Source organism: Miscanthus floridulus, chromosome 16 (genome assembly GCF_019320115.1).
Source record: "Miscanthus floridulus cultivar M001 chromosome 16, ASM1932011v1, whole genome shotgun sequence".
Lineage (NCBI taxonomy): Eukaryota > Viridiplantae > Streptophyta > Magnoliopsida > Poales > Poaceae > Miscanthus > Miscanthus floridulus.
In genome coordinates this window covers 77,046,463-77,059,713 of record NC_089595.1, presented here as the reverse complement: position 1 = coordinate 77,059,713, position 13,251 = coordinate 77,046,463, and the positions used below count along the sequence as shown (strand labels likewise).

At 46.5% G+C, this 13,251-nt stretch overlaps 1 long non-coding RNA gene and 1 pseudogene across 1 annotated transcript; one reads left to right on the top strand and one right to left on the bottom strand.

Annotated features, from left to right (window-relative positions):
- Positions 1-4,957: 4,957 nt before the first annotated feature.
- LOC136510047 (probable carboxylesterase 17) lies at positions 4,958-6,032 on the bottom strand (annotated as a pseudogene).
- Positions 6,033-6,600: 568 nt separating this feature from the next.
- On the top strand, positions 6,601-9,487 carry LOC136514391 (uncharacterized). The gene is made up of 3 exons (XR_010773633.1): positions 6,601-6,801; positions 8,629-9,157; positions 9,256-9,487. It is a non-coding gene; the product is annotated as an uncharacterized lncRNA (long non-coding RNA).
- The last annotated feature ends 3,764 nt before the right edge of the window (positions 9,488-13,251 follow it).

Sequence of the window (13,251 nt, the reverse complement as noted above, 5' to 3'; positions counted from 1 at the left end):
TCCTTGGAGCACTAGGGCAGCGTGGTAGTCCCATCCGATCCTGTGCGTCGTGGGAGCCCGGGGATTACCTCGGAGTGGGTGCGGCGAAGGATGTGCAAATCACTATGGACGAACTGTGCGCGAGGCCGAGGCTTGATCGGCGCCGAGGCCGCACCGCAGTGGGGGGGTCTCAGCGGGCACGAACCCCAAGATAGTCGAGACCTTGGTGTACAGTGTCGAGGCCTCGAGTGGGCGGCTGATCCGGTGCGTCGGCTCGGAGGCGGTGATGACCCGGGCCAAGTTGTCTGTGCGTTGTTGTTTTCGAGGCGGGGATCGCGGGACACAATGTAGTGTGGGCGCTGATCGCGGGCACAGCGTCAAAACACAGTGGCCGGTAATCCCCGCCGTGCCCTGTCCCAGCTGGTATGGCGTTGATGCGACCTCATGTCCCGTCGGCCATTCTGTGGCCTCGAGCCATCGTCTGGCTGAGAGTGTGGGAGTGGTTGAAGTATTAATGAGACATGACGTGCTGTCGGGAAGGTCGGCCGAGGCGGGGGGGGGGGGGGGGGGGGGCGACGGGCCGCGGACGAACCGGCCTCGAGCGACACGGAGAATGAGGCCTTGCGCGAGACGGAGATCGGACTCCTTGCTGAGGCCTTCCGTGAGAGGCCTCGCGCGACACGGAGAATGCACCCCCTGACGAGGCCTTCCGTGGGGAGATCACGTCAGGACACCGAGACCTCCTGCGCGAGGCTCGAGGCGAAGCGGAGGGCCTGGTGGGCTTAGACGTGGCGCGTGAGGGGCCCACGGCTTACCTTCTTGCTTTGTTTCTTGATGGGACTTAAGTGACCTCTTTGATGTTCGCTCGGGGTACCCCGTTCTAAGGTACCCGACAATACAGTAAGCAAATCCCACAATTATAACAACAAAACATTGTCGGCGTTGGCAAAATACAGTCGTTAACCACGAAATCCTCACTGAAAAAGAAATAAACCATTCATTCTAAGCAAACAATTTATATAATGTATCATTGAAAAATTGAAAAGAGGTCCATTACCTCTTATAGATCAAATCTACGCCATTTTCCTTCCATGTTCATGAAGCGATGAACGATAGCATCATTTGTAACTTTCTTTAATTCTTCTTTCTCCACATAGCAAATAAGTCTATTACTCAAGTGTGCATCACCCATGCGGATAATAAGAGTTGTTTTCACAATCTTCATCCCCGAAAATATTCTCTCCACTATTGCAATAGCAATCGGCAAGACCAGCACAAATTTCAAAAGTCGATAAACCAAACAAAGATTTTTTTTCTTGTCTCCACCATTCTTTGTGAAAGCTTACTGATAGTATTTATGTTGGAGAACCGATTGTCTTCTCTCACATCAGCAATGTAGAGGCCAAGGTAGTGGCTAAGATCCCTCGAATCTCTAGAGCTAAAATCATCCGGATATAATTTTGCTAGGTTCCACATCAAAATCATGAAATGAATCTCTTGGACTGAAAGCGGCTGAACAAACAAGCAACTGAGAGCTTGTCTCACTAAAGCGGCTATTAAGCTCTTGAACTAGCTAATCAAATATCATAGGAACAAAAAATCATAACCCTAGAATCTGTACAAAGTACAAAGAGAAAAGACAGGAATTACAAAATTAAAATCATTGGATGGTCAAATTGATGGAAACTGAAACTTTGAAAGAATGAAGAATATTTGAAGTTGCTTACTCTGTGAAATGATGGACACGAAGAGGAGAGAGGCGTGCTGACTGCTCAGTACGCTGCTGCTTGCTGCCTTGCTGCGCTCCTGGTGTCTGCCTGGGCGCTGCCGCGCTGGGCGCTGGGCGCTGGCCGGTGTGCCTTGCTGCTTGCGACGGCCAGTCGCAATCGTCAGATCCGAAGAAACCGAGAAGGCGGAGCGACGAACGACAGAGAAGGCCGCGGGAGCCGGGATAGGAGGCGTGCAGTCGAAGCATCCGCAAGCCTGCTGCGTATGATTGGGCGGCCGGCCAGGGTGTGTGCGTTGATGCTGCTGACTGCTGGCTGCCAAGTTGCAAGGTGCTGTGGGCTCTTTCCAGTTGGGCTGTGGGTGAAGGCATTTAGGCCAGGGGGTGCGAATACAGAAAAAAAATTGTATACTATAAAGAATTCCGTATTCCGGCGTGGGTGCGGTCACACCCACTAAACACAACATGGATCCACCCGTGCACGTCTGTGATAACCCAACCACAGACGAGTATACAGACAAAACGCGTCTGTGTTGAGGGGTCACCAAAGACGCATTTTGTCTATATACAGGTCTGTTATGATGAATTAAAAAAAAAGTACAATGTAAGGGCCTTATATTCATCAGATGGCATATCAAATTATATATAGTAGTCAATTGCTAATTAGCATTTGCATATACATGAAGTACCACCAATAAACAATACAGGAAACACACACAGATCATACAACACAGGGATGACATTCAGATGCAAAGATGGTATTATCTGAGAATTGTTTGACTTCAGCTGCTTCCTCAGCACATCTCAAAGGGAGTCTTAGAAGGAAGATGGAGAAGTAGGAAGGCACTAGGCCCTCTTCTTACTTAACATTGAAAGGTTACATCACATTTATATTTATAGTCCTAGGAGGCTTGACCCCTAAGCAACCTAGACTTAACCTCCAAGTAACCTCTATATAGACTCCTTATAGATATGGACTTCTACCTTCTAAGCAAACCAGTCTATTTCCTAAACAAACACAATCTTATTTCCTACACGATTTCCTAATTTATTTTCCTAATTTTATCGACACTTTCCATTTATTCCAGATTCTTCTGGTCGGGAGGGAACCGAGAAGTGGCGGCAGCCGCGCCCCCTGGTCCGCGTGCCCCGTGCCTGCATGTAGGGTGAGGCCAGGGCAAGGCAGGGCCCGGCGTCGGGCCTCGCTTGGCCCGACGTGGGGGGGGGGGGTCTAGATCGGACGTCTGATACAAACACACTAATTCTGTGTCCCTGGGTGCAGCTAATGGCTTACAGAGTGTTCGGCTGGTCGTTTCAGCCAGCTTATAAGCCATGGTACAATATTTTCCTCTCTCAAAAAACCAGTCATACAAATCAGCACCAACGGCTTTACCACCAGCCGAACACTCCCTACGCTTGCTCGGTACCTGCAGATCACAAAGCAACAAATCAGGTGCATTGGACAAGAGTTGAGATTTAACTGAAAAGTGCATTGGACGAGAGTTGAGATTAAACTAAAAAGTCCTATCTTCTATCCATGAAGATGAGATAGGACCAACTTTGCTATTCCAGAGGCAAGACATTCAGAAACCTACAAAATATTTCTACTTGTTGAATCTCTGTATGCAAGATGCCCTTCTCATATTTCCAGCCTGTTCGTTTCGGTTTATACGATCGTGGATTATAAGCTACAACAGCATTTTTCTCTCACACCAAACCAGCCAGCAGTACTTCTAGCTTATAAAACCAAGATGAGATCAAAGAGCATAGATACTGGTCGACCTTGGCTAACTCCGCGTCCCAGTTTTTGAGGTCCTTGCCACCTGCAGAGGCGTTCATGGCGTTCGTGACTTACTTTCCCCTAGATCTCGTCCCTGCAAAAAACAAGGGGGTGTCTAGGGTTAGGGGCATCACAGGTTTGGCAAGATGCAGGACTACAGGAGACAGGGGTAAAGTGATGGGGCTAGGGTTACCCATGAGAACGACAAGTGCCATGCAGGAGGAGACCTTGTCGAGATCCCGCCGCCGCCGTCGCCAGTGTGCCGGGATCTCGCCTCACTATCTCTGTGCAGACCTAATGCTGAGAGCGGCGGTGGCTCCACTCGCGAGTGGCACGGCGGCGGCCGGCTCCACTCAGGCGTGGCAGTGGTGAGGATGGAGAAGAGCATGAGAAGGAGGGCTAGATGGTGGTGGCCCCGACAATTTAATTTGGTGACCTTGGTGGAGTTATCTGCTTGTTCGTGTCGTTGCTGCTCCTCCATGGCGGTGGTTGTGGCAGATCTGGAGGAAGGAGACGATGCCGGCTGGATCTGGGTGGAGGCAGGCGGCGCCGGCCGGTCTTGCACCAAGAGGTGGCGCTGTCTTCCGAGGGGAGGAGTTGTAGCAGAGGGGAAGGTAGAGGAGGCGGACAGAGATCGAACATGAGAGGAGACGCGATGAGACGAGACAGGCCTGAGCGATCTGGGTACGCTAGAGTTAAACAAATTTTTGGGTCCGTAGTATTGACCAGGCAGATTTAATTCACGCGTATGTGAGTAAACATTTATGCTACAGACACGTTTCAATAACATACCACAGACGCATTTTATTAATCCGCGTTTGAGATATATGTCCACAAAAGTTTTTTTTCCCTGGAGCCAGCATATTGGAGACGCGTTTTGATCAGATGTGTCTGTAAGTATATATTAGAGACGCGTTTTGTTTGCCTCACTAGGAGGTGGTGTCTGCTGTCTGCTTTTTTTACAGTCACCAAAAAAATAAAGTCTACTGACAACTCAACATTCAGTAGTCACTACCATAGCACCATGCACAATTGCATTGGACCAAAATTTCCAGACATTTTCAATACCTATCTAAATTCCCGCGACAACGTGCAGTGAATTCTTCTAGTTCTAACAACACCAACATTTACGCAAACATACTGTATGATAACCCATTGATTATTGAGTCTCAACTATGCAATACATATCAACAATTGAATGAAATTAGGGAATGCATCACTACAAACAACGATAGACAAACATGCTACAGCGTGTGGGTGCCATCCAATGGTGTAAAGGACTGTATGTAGACCTCATTATTGAAGTTGATATATCATTTACACCGGCACAAATTAATAATTTAATATAGCGAATCAAAGCAGCTACACGAACGTATGGGTGTAGCACTCGCACGTAGACTGACATCACTGGTGTAGTAGTGCTGAAAACGAACATCATGTATGATATGATCAGTATCGGTACGTGCGGTATAGTATGTTCTTGCACTTCAGTGGCGTGAGATGAAGCTCTTGATGGCGTCGATGAGCTCTCGGGCTCGTTCCCCAGTGGTGGGGTCCATGTCAACGGCGTACTTGTTAAGGTAGAAGGAGTGGCTCATGCCGTGGTTGATCAGCACCTCCACCTCCTTGCCGGCGGCGCGCAGCGCGTTGCAGTACTCGAGGTTAGTGTGGCGGATGAGGTCGTTCTCGGCCACGGACACAAGCAGCCGCGGCAGCGGCACGGACTCCAGCGGCGGCGCCAGTGGACCCATTGGGCAGGTGAAGGGGTGGTCCTTGGTCGCGCCCTCCGGCAGCGCGAGGGCGAGGAACTTGTCCAGCATGTCCAGCGTGAAGAACACCGAGTCCGCCTTCGTCTCCGGCTCCGACAGGCTCCGCGTGGCGCGCACGAACCCCGGGTGGATCGGGATGCCGCCGGCGACGCGGAGGGGAGCCCAACTGCCTGCGTCGGATTCCTGGCCCACGCGCACGGCGACGAGGTGGATGAGGTTGCCGCCCTAGCTGTCCCCGATGACGAACACCCAGGACACGTCGGCCGCCTCGCGGAGGAGCGTGGCCGCCGGGTCGTCGAGGGCGCTGACGTCCTCGGACAGCGCAATGGAGCGGAGCCTGCGGAGCGCAGTGATGCCGGTGTCGATGTGCGCGGGCAGACGGCGCTCGGGCGCGAGCGGGAGCTCGACGGCGACCACCACTGCGGGGACGGCGCACGCGAGGCGCGCGTAGAAGTGGTGGTACATGAGCCAGGACGGGTGGGTGATGCAAAAGCCGCTGCCGTGGAGGTGCAGGATGACGGGCAGGCGCGCGCGCCGGCCTCCGCCTTCGCCTCGGGGAGGTACAAGCGTAGGTTGGGCTCCCCGGGCAGGCCGTGGAGCGTGTGCCCGTCTCGCGCACCCGCTCCATCAGCGGGAGGGCCTCTGGCGGGCCGGTCCATGTGCGGTCGACGCTGCTGTCGTCCAGCACGCGCAGCCAGCCGGAAACCTCGTCCACCACCTTGCGCCCACCCACCAGTTGCACCTGCGGCTGCTGCTGGGCATTGGCAGGGGGGGCCATCGCTGTTGCTGGGGTATGTTGGAATAAGTGATCTCATGGCCATGGCTGTATGGGCCAACGCCCTAACCTCTCCTATGGCGAGTGCAAGGGGAGTACGTGACTTCCCCGTATGTGCCGTAATCAGTAATCGGGGGCACCCTAGCCTTAAGAGGTTGTGGCCCTTCGTCACGAAGCGCTAATAAGACCCCGTTTGGCAGGGCTTTTTCACCGGCTGCAGGAGCCGTTTGGAGCCGTTTTCTACCAAACGAGGTAAAGTGAAATAGTTTTACTTGTGAAGCCCCTAAAAATATGCTCTCACAGTGATTTGGGGTGGAATAGAGCAAAAAAAAAAAAAAAAAAAAAAAAAGTGACTTCTCCCGGCTCCTCCTCTAGGCCCCTAAAAACATGCTATCACAGGGAAGCCATTTTGCCAAATGATTTACCAAAACCGCTTCAGGTCCATTGGTGGAACTGTTCGTGGAGCTGAAGCCAAAAAAAAAAAAAAAAATAACTTCACCAATGAAATGAAACCCTGCCAAACAGGGCCTAACAGACGGCTCCCACTTCTTCCGTGTGGACTACACCATTTCCCATCTCTTAAGATCCGATAATCAAGAGTGTTGAAGTGACGGGAAGGCCACCGCCGTTCAACGTCATTCCTCTTCCGAGGAGAAACATCGGCATCTCCTTCACCGCCTTCCTCATCAACGTCCCAGCATCCAGAGGAGACGTCCCGGCGTCCAAAGGCCTCAACGACCTCTACCGATGGCAGACTTTCATGAAGATTTCGGTTAGTCATTAATCCACTGATGTGTTTACGTCAAACTAGATTAGAGATCCTGTGGATTAAGCTCCTGTTTTTCTAACATTTGGCGTCAAGAGCCTGCTAATCTAGTTAGTGAATTCCTGAGATGTGGATTATGCCTCGGCTAATGTTAATTTGGGGTCAAATTAATTAATTACTGCCCTAATTACTTACTGTTATGCCTAATTAGCCGTGTCGATCATGATTAGACCCTCAATTAATCATGCCCTAAGTGAATGTGCTTATGTACGCGTACCTGTTCTTTGGATCAGATTATCTTTGTGTATGTTTAGGGCCTATATCTAGATCATGGTCATATTAAATCACGGTTTTAGTCCTAGTTGTGTATGGAATCAGTGAGCATAACGTCAATTGCTCCTTAATTATTCACAGAGTATGCACAATCGTGCCTCGGGTTATGCCAACCGTGGCAAAATTCACGCGCATTTGGGGGCTAATATTCGGATCAACATGTAGAAAGAGGGGAATCATGCAAACTCAGTCAAAATCCCCAAAATTCCGAAACCCTAGATCATGTTTTTCCCCAATTCTCAAAACCTAAATCCCGAAATCAAGCTCTTACCCGCCAGGCGTCGCCGTTGCAATCAGAATTAGGCACGTGGTGCCATAAGCTTGGCACTACCGCACGCATGCCGTGAGAAAGGCGGCCACGCAGCTGTGCGACTTCGCCGCTGTGCTGGCCCATACCTTGGCCAGCCCGTGGGCACCAGTGCGCGACGCGGCTGCCACGGCTTAAGGCGCCGCCGCGCCACCGCAGCACTCCGCGTGCGCATGTGAGCGCTGCTGCCTGCCGCCGCACGCGTGCATCAGGGCGCGCTGCTGCCGCCGCGCGTGCATTCTGGCGAGCCGCCGCCGTAGCCGCGCATCAGGCAGTCGTTGTTGCGCCGCCGCGATGACGACCCGCGCGTGCGCCGTCTTCACGGGCGCAGACGAGAGGCCGCTCGGCGGAGGTGCGCGCTGGCCAGGCCGCGCGCACGCTCCGACGAGGGGGCCCGCGCCGCCGCCGCAGTTTCCTCCCGCATCGCCGGCGCCGTCGCCCTAACTACCCTGGCGGCCGCCGTGCGTGAATATCGGAAGGAGAGAAGCAGAATGGGCTAGGTTCCCTGTGTTTCCGATTTTGTTCCGCGTCCATGAATCCGCAGCCTTCCGATCACCATGCACGGTGGAGATCACGTGAGGATAACTGGGCTGGCTAGGGGTGCGAGCGATGATGGGCTCACTCGCGGCACACGCTCAGATTGCCGTACTTAAGCCCGTGTGGAGCTTTTAGTTTTAGGCTCAGGCTAAAGGCCGTATAAATGGCATGAGCGGGTCAAATGGGTTAAGTCAATTTTGGTCTGCTCTCTGACAGAAAATAATGTTTATCTTCATATAAGCCAATTTTGAGCTAAGTTTAAGCTTGTTAATTTCAGTGCATCTCATTATTGCTAAGAGAATTATAGCACTGTCTTATGTCTTATGTATGATGTTTTAATTTGCCCACATAATAATTACTTCCGCTGCTAAGTCTTCATTACTCTTCTAGTTAGAATGGATCCAACGGGAAATTCTAATTAGAAACTAAGGTGTGGCTACTAAGGTGTGGCTTATGCATATATCTTTGATCAATGTTAATTTATATGCACAAGTTCACAAGTTTTATGTCTGGTTTCTTTTTCGTTTCTGCCAAACGGTGATGCGAATATGAAATGTCATTAGCATGTTATGAATCAGACTAACGCAGGATTTCATTCGTGCATGACATAATGTGAATATATCCTTACTAATGTTGTTTAATTTATTTTGAGTCAGAATTGTGTCCTTCGGAGATTATAGATAGGATCAATCAAATTCCTCTCCTGGACTGGTTCAACTTCCCATTATGGAAAGGGGAAGTACAATTGGCTCTCTTAACTTTGGACTGTGATCATGCAGTACGCCAGAGTGCTCCTACTCTCCCAACAGGAGAATATGATTATGACACCTTCTACTAGAAGGTTAAAGAATTTGAGTCTGATACATATCTATGGGAGCGCTCAAATAGGCTGTCGTAAGATCATGAAGAACGCATTAGTGATGATCTTAGGGGAGAAATTCCTGAAACTAATAATGTCAAATAGTTCTTAGCTTCATTAGAAGAGCTGCTTAAATTCCTGAAACAATTATGAAAAGTTTTTCGTCCTAAGACATAAGCGTAAGCTCGATTTAGAGAAGCAAGAGCTCAAACGATCTAGAGCTAAAGCTGAACATAGTTTTGAGAGTCCAAGATGTCACTTCTGCATGACTATCGGCCATCTATAGAAGGACTGTGATGGCTTTAAGGACTGGCTCGCAAAAAGGGGTAATCATAAGTTTTGATTAATTTTAATTACAATCCCTTATGATTGATACTTGAAGGATTAACTCAGGTGTCATGTGCACCTTACTAATTCTTCACAGGTCTTACAGAGGCGGGCAATGGGGGAGCACAAAATTAAAGTACTGAATGGCATAAGTTTCAAGATGAAGCCATTACACTCTCCACTGCCCTTATATTTTTCTCAAATAATGTAATCTATGTCCCTGCATGAAAGGAACATTAGTTGAGTTTCTTCGTTAGCTTATTATGCTAGGAACAATAGATGTTTTGATCAAATGTAATGATGACATAATTCTTTATTTATTAAGCAAGTCATTATTTACATATTGTCTTTGACTGATTATTCTATGATGATTATGATTAATGATAAAGAGAAGTCTGTCCAATGAGACTCTCATCGAAATTTTGGCTTTTGTCTAATAAGCCACATTTCAAAGGGGAGAAATGAAGCGTCTTATTAGAGCTGAGATACTTCATGGTGATTAGGATTACATTTAAAACTTCTCTTATTCCTATCTTGTATCAAAGGATATTATGTCAAATGATTGAGAGAATATGGAACTCTAGAAATCATAAGCTTCGATTCTATAGTTTCAGTTGTAGACTTATAGTTTGTTTACTACCTTAATTGATGATAATTCTCATTATGTATGTGTCTCTATAAATGAACAATCTAGAGCACATCAGTGTAACTTAGTGATAAGTGCATAAGTTTCAAATGAACAAGAGGAGCATTATGATATATAGATAATCCCCTGGTCCTATTACTCAATGTATGACTCATGGCAAACTCAATATAATATATAGTTGAGGAATGAATTGTGTCCTTATGTATATGGTGCATGTGTTTAATTATTGCCAATGAGTTTGTGGAAGTTGTGCAATTAAAGACAGTTGCATCTTTATGCATTAAGAGTTGCCTAGCCAACACTAAGTCATTCCACATTAAGCATTAAGCCAATAAATTTGTACCATAAGCTGCATTAAATTGCATAAGTAGGAACTTAGAAGTTGAAGTATTGATCTTAAGAAAATATGGGCTTATGAACTATTGCCAGAAATCCAAAGGGACTTTACTCTCCAACTAAGAAGTATGGAGCTAGAGCTGCTAATTAAAGTTATAAAGCTGGACACTCAATTATAAGTACCGGATTGATATCACAGTGCTTGTGTGAGGCAATTATTATATTTAACCTCCATAGCCTGTATAAACCCATATGATGACTAATGTGTATAATGATTACAGTGGTATAGAAATCTACTATTAATGATGATCATGCCATTTACATTAGTTATACGTTTATTGCATGAAAAGGTAGATGTTCCGGTACTAATTAAGGAGCCATAGTGATTACACTCACCTAAATATTTTACGTTCGTTAAGGGTGAGCTGAAGCCTATGAGCTCTAATGAAGTATGAACTTAGTAGAAATTTCTGATGGGATCAACACAGCGGACTATAGATGGGTTTGCAATATTGTAAGTGATTCCAAAAGGAAGGTGGAAAGGTTCGAGTCAAGGCTTGTAGTAAAGGTTTCCTATGAGTTCTTTCTCTCCCATATCTGAGAAATATTATTTAGAATTGTCATTATGCTTGTTTGCCCCTCATTATGATTAGAGTTGCATTTACTAATATAAGTACTCCCTGACAGTAACTTGCATAAGAACATATACATGCACTACCCTAGATCTAGACATCACTGTCGGTTCAAAAACCCCCTTCACTGTTGGATTTTGAACCGACAGTGGCATACCGGCAGTGATGGGGGGTTGACATCACTGCCGGTCCTTAAAAACCGACACCGATCTATAGGCAATAGTGTCGGTTCCTGGCTCCACCCAGTAGTGTCCAGTTGAACAACACTGCTGGTTTGTAGTCCCAACCGACAGTGATGGTTGCTTCAAGAGTGTCGGTTCTTGGCTCAAGCCAACAGTGTTGAGTAAGCCTACACTGTCGGTTCATGGATCAAACCGACAGTGTTGTCGTAACCATCACTATTGGTTCATGGTTCAAGCCGGTAGTGTTGAGCAAGCCAACACTGTCAGTTTATTTCTAACCGGCAGTGATAGTTACGACAACACTGCCGGTTTGTTGCTAACCGGCAGTGATGGCCCGTTCGCATTTTATTGTTTTATAATTTATTTTAATTTATATTTTTTCGTAGAATCAGGTTTCGCTTTATATATGCTACGTAGATGATAGGTCCATCAATATTAAACATTACAAATGTTATGGTTACAGCTCAAATGTTCTTATCATGATCTCGATCCCTCAAAATAAAAAAGAAATTATTCGATAAGATGAAGCATGCTTCTCGGACTTCTTACAATAATCTAGCGAGCCGCTCTGGGCCATACTGGTCCTTGAACTTCATGGATTGTGCAATGAAAAATACTCCATCTTTTTCCAATACCTCGGCTAAGATGAATTTTGCCAGCTCCGATTGTAGTGCGACAATCTCCATGTCTAACAGCCTTTCGTGGTTATATTTCTTGCGCTGTCGTTCAAAAAAGATGATATCCAAAGAGGAATCAGTAAATCATTTTATTGAATTATTAAGAGATATAAATGAAATGGGGATTATACACACCAACTTATCTGCTTCTTCTGATTTTCCGCTGATGTAGCGAAGCATTGCCCACATTACATAAAACCCGTATTCATTGTTTCTCACCGGCTGTTTTTGTTTCTCACCGGCTGTTTTAGGTACTTCCCCTCCATTTCGACAACCTTGAATGGGACCTGCGTCCCACCGATATGTCTTCTTCGGACACTGTGCAACATTAAAAGGTGAAACGTTAGAAAGCGGTATGTGTGACTAGAAAATAATATATTATTAGGATCGCTTACTAATTTAGCACTACCACCAATGCATCCAGATGTTGAAATAGTTTTTTCTTTGAGTCCCACACCTCAATAAGATTTTTAGCAAGATTGACACAAATGAAGATGAAATGGTTGCTGCAATCATAGAATCTTAATTATTGAATAATCTTAATGAAAAAGAAGCATAAAATTAAAAACCGAGAACACATACTCGCAGTTGTAGGCTAGAAGTATGTGGGTTTTGTTCTTCATCTTGAATTCATCAAAAACATCAATCAATCTCTCTTTCAAGTCTTCCATGTCACATCCATGGAGGACTAAACATGTCTTCTCATTGACTCGCAAGGGGTCCAAGAAGCCTATGTTATCCCATTTGCTTTTTAGTATATAAATTTTTGCTATACACCTACATAAAATCATGAGAATTGGTCAAAAGTTAACAATTTGTGTCTCAAGAGAGTAATTAATTATAATATCGTGCGTGTAGGGTACTTACATAGTACACAACATCATTATTTGTGAATCGAGAGAGCATTTCTGGTATAGCTGCAACAAGCACTCCCACTCGACATCGAACTTCTCTTCTTTAGGATAATGAAAAACATGTGGCGAACGGATAATAACCTCAAAACCAAAGTCCTCTATCTCTGTTGCTTGAGCCATGTAATATTCATGCAACTGGCGCATATATGTTATCAAATTTTTATACTCATCATCGGAAACCAAAAGATTGCCCCTTTCATACTTCATTGCCGGTGTTCCCATTCCTTGTACATCATAATAGATGTTCACGGCCTCTTCCATGGTTAATTTGGGGTTGTCTTCAACATACTTCTGTATCTTCCTTAAATCTTCATTGTGTATTTCATCGGCTCTTATTGTAGCGTACTGATTCTGTGTTTGCCTTTTGAATTCAGACTTCAACAAAGACGGAGGCAGTGAGGCACAGAGATTGAAGAAACTAACACAATCTTCCTTCGAGATGTGTGCTGTAAATTTTCCTTCCATCAAGTTTGTAACACTGCCACTGAATAATCTTTTTCTTTTTTGTTGGTCCACTTTGGGAGCATTAGCGACCAAATCCAAGGACCTTTTCTACCACTACGAGGATGCCTTTAATCTTGTTTTGGGCTAAGGTGGAGGAGGGGGAGGAGGAGGAGGAGGATGACAATGAGAATTCTATTTTCCTAGGGCTGATGAAGATGGAGAAGGAGTCTTCTCTTTTCTCGAGGCTGATGAAGATGGAGTC